Here is a 4,416-nt window from a genome sequence, read left to right as displayed (position 1 = left end):
CTTGGATGGCTCGAAGTTCTTGAAGCAGAATCATGACACGAAAACAAGTTCAAGTAAGATCATCACTTGAAATAAGATTGTTATAGTTATAGAAATTGAACCAAAGTTTGAATATGATTATTACCTTGTATTAGAATGATAACCTACTGTAAGAAACAAAGATTTCTTGAGGTTGGATGATCACCTTACAAGATTGGAAGTGAGCTAGCAAACTTGAAAGTATTCTTGATTTTATGAAACTAGAACTTTTGGAATTTATGAAGAACACTTAGAACTTGAAGATAGAACTTGAGAGAGATCAATTAGATGAAGAAAATTGAAGAATGAAAGTGTTTGTAGGTGTTTTTGGTCGTTGGTGTATGGATTAGATATAAAGGATATGTAATTTTGTTTTCATGTAAATAAGTCATGAATGATTACTCATATTTTTGTAATTTTATGAGATATTTCATGCTAGTTGCCAAATGATGGTTCCCACATGTGTTAGGTGACTCACATGGGCTACTAAGAGCTGATCATTGGAGTGTATATACCAATAGTACATACATCTAAAAGCTGTGTATTGTACGAGTACGAATACGGGTGCATACGAGTAGAATTGTTGATGAAACTGAACGAGGATGTAATTGTAAGCATTTTTGTTAAGTAGAAGTATTTTGATAAGTGTCTTGAAGTCTTTCAAAAGTGTATGAATACATATTAAAACACTACATGTATATACATTTTAACTGAGTCGTTAAGTCATCGTTAGTCGTTACATGTAAATGTTGTTTTGAAACCTTTAGGTTAACGATCTTGTTAAATGTTGTTAACCCAATGTTTATAATATCAAAAGAGATTTTAAATTATTATATTATCATGATATTATGATGTACTAATATCTCTTAATATGATATATATACATTAAATGTCGTTACAACGATAATCGTTACATATATGTCTCGTTTCAAAACCATTAAGTTAGTAGTCTTGTTTTTACATATGTAGTTCATTGTTTATATACTTAATGATATGTTTACTTATCATAATATCATGTTAAATATATATATAACCATATATATGTCATCATATAGTTTTTACAAGTTTTAACGTTCGTGAATCACCGGTCAACTTGGGTGGTCAATTGTCTATATGAAACCTATTTCAATTAATCAAGTCTTAACAAGTTTGATTTCTTAACATGTTGGAAACATTTAATCATATAAATATCAATCTCAATTAATATATATAAACATGGAAAAGTTTGGGTCACTACAGTACCTACCAGTTAAATAAATTTCGTCCCGAAATTTTAAGCTGTTGAAGGTGTTGACGAATCTTCTGGAAATAGATGCGGGTATTTCTTCTTCATCTGATCTTCACGCTCCCAGGTGAACTCGGGTCCTCTACGAGCATTCCATCGAACCTTAACAATTGGTATCTTGTTTTGCTTAAGTCTTTTAACCTCACGATCTATTATTTCGACGGGTTCTTCGATGAATTGGAGTTTTTCGTTGATTTGGATTTCATCTAACGGAATGGTGAGATCTTCTTTAGCAAAACATTTCTTCAAATTCGAGATGTGGAAAGTGTTATGTACAGCCGCGAGTTGTTGAGGTAACTCAAGTCGGTAAGCTACTGGTCCGACACGATCAATAATCTTGAATGGTCCAATATACCTTGGATTTAATTTCTCTCGTTTACCAAATCGAACAACGCCTTTCCAAGGTGCAACTTTAAGCATGACCATCTCTCCAATTTCAAATTCTATATCTTTTCTTTTAATGTCAGCGTAGCTCTTTTGTCGACTTTGGGCGGTTTTCAACCGTTGTTGAATTTGGATGATCTTCTCGGTAGTTTCTTGTATAATCTCCGGACCCGTAATCTGTCTATCCCCCACTTCACTCCAACAAATCGGAGACCTGCACTTTCTACCATATAGTGCTTCAAACGGCGCCATCTCAATGCTTGAATGGTAGCTGTTGTTGTAGGAAAATTCTGCTAACGGTAGATGTCGATCCCAACTGTTTCCGAAATCAATAACACATGCTCGTAGCATGTCTTCAAGTGTTTGTATCGTCCTTTCGCTCTGCCCATCAGTTTGTGGATGATAGGCAGTACTCATGTCTAGACGAGTTCCTAATGCTTGCTGTAATGTCTGCCAGAATCTTGAAATAAATCTGCCATCCCTATCAGAGATAATAGAGATTGGTATTCCATGTCTGGATACGACTTCCTTCAAATACAGTCGTGCTAATTTCTCCATCTTGTCATCTTCTCTTATTGGCAGGAAGTGTGCTGATTTGGTGAGACGATCAACTATTACCCAAATAGTATCAAAACCACTTGCAGTCCTTGGCAATTTAGTGATGAAATCCATGGTAATGTTTTCCCATTTCCATTCTGGGATTTCGGGTTGTTGAAGTAGACCTGATGGTTTCTGATGCTCAGCTTTGACCTTAGAACACGTCAAACATTCTCCTACGTATTTAGCAACATCGGCTTTCATACCCGGCCACCAAAAATGTTTCTTGAGATCCTTGTACATCTTCCCCGTTCCAGGATGTATTGAGTATCTGGTTTTATGAGCTTCTCTAAGTACCATTTCTCTCATATCTCCAAATTTTGGTACCCAAATCCTTTCAGCCCTATACCGGGTTCCGTCTTCCCGAATATTAAGATGCTTCTCCGATCCTTTGGGTATTTCATCCTTTAAATTTCCCTCTTTTAAAACTCCTTGTTGCGCCTCCTTTATTTGAGTAGTAAGGTTATTATGAATCATTATATTCATAGATTTTACTCGAATGGGTTCTCTGTCCTTCCTGCTCAAGGCATCGGCTACCACATTTGCCTTCCCCGGGTGGTAACGAATCTCAAAGTCGTAATCATTCAATAATTCAATCCACCTACGCTGCCTCATATTCAGTTGTTTCTGATTAAATATGTGTTGAAGACTTTTGTGGTCGGTATATATAATACTTTTGACCCCATATAAGTAGTGCCTCCAAGTCTTTAATGCAAAAACAACCGCGCCTAATTCCAAATCATGCGTCGTATAATTTTGTTCGTGAATCTTCAATTGTCTAGACGCATAAGCAATCACCTTCGTTTGTTGCATTAATACACAACCGAGACCTTGCTTTGATGCGTCACAATAAATCACAAAATCATCATTCCCTTCAGGCAATGACAATATAGGTGCCGTAGTTAGCTTTTTCTTCAATAACTGAAACGCTTTCTCTTGTTCATCATTCCATTCAAATTTCTTCCCTTTATGCGTTAATGCAGTCAAGGGTTTTGCTATTCTGGAAAAGTCTTGGATGAACCTTCTGTAGTAACCAGCTAGTCCTAAAAACTGGCGTATGTGTTTCGGAGTTTTCGGGATTTCCCACTTTTCAACAGTTTCTATCTTTGCCGGATCCACCTTAATACCTTCTTTGTTCACTATGTGACCGAGGAATTGAACTTCTTCCAACCAAAATGCACACTTTGAAAACTTAGCGTACAATTCTTCCTTCCTCAATACTTCTAACACCTTTCTCAAATGTTCACCGTGTTCTTGGTCATTCTTTGAGTAAATAAGTATGTCATCAATGAAAACAATGACAAACTTGTCAAGGTATGGTCCACACACTCGGTTCATAAGGTCCATGAACACAGCTGGTGCATTAGTTAAACCAAACGGCATGACCATAAACTCGTAATGACCGTAACGTGTTCTGAAAGCAGTCTTTGGAATATCATCTTCTTTCACCCGCATTTGATGATACCCGGAACGTAAGTCAATCTTTGAATAAACAGACGAGCCTTGTAGTTGATCAAATAAGTCGTCGATTCTCGGCAGTGGGTAGCGATTCTTGATGGTAAGTTTGTTCAACTCTCGGTAGTCGATACACAACCTTAATGTACCATCTTTCTTCTTGACAAACAAAACAGGAGCTCCCCACGGTGATGTGCTTGGTCGAATGAAACCACGCTCTAAAAGTTCTTGTAATTGGCTTTGCAGTTCTTTCATCTCGCTGGGTGCGAGTCTGTAAGGAGCACGAGCTATTGGTGTAGCTCCTGGTACAAGATCTATTTGAAATTCAACTGATCGATGTGGGGGTAATCCCGGTAATTCTTTCGGAAATACATCGGGAAATTCTTTTGCAATGGGAACATCATTGATGCTCTTTTCTTCAGTTTGTACTTTCTCGACGTGTGCTAGAACAGCATAGCAACCTTTTCTTATTAGTTTTTGTGCCTTCAAATTACTAATAAGATGTAGCTTCGTGTTGCCCTTTTCTCCGTACACCATTAAGGGTTTTCCTTTTTCTCGTATAATGCGAATTGCATTTTTGTAACAAACGATCTCTGCTTTTACTTCTTTCAACCAGTCCATACCGATTATCACATCAAAACTCCCTAACTCTACTGGTATCAAATCAATCTTAAATG

The sequence above is a fragment of the Rutidosis leptorrhynchoides genome, chromosome 6, assembly GCF_046630445.1.
Source record: "Rutidosis leptorrhynchoides isolate AG116_Rl617_1_P2 chromosome 6, CSIRO_AGI_Rlap_v1, whole genome shotgun sequence".
Taxonomy (NCBI): Eukaryota; Viridiplantae; Streptophyta; class Magnoliopsida; order Asterales; family Asteraceae; genus Rutidosis; species Rutidosis leptorrhynchoides.
The sequence above is the reverse complement of the archived record's forward strand: the minus strand, read 5'-3'. Positions refer to the sequence as shown.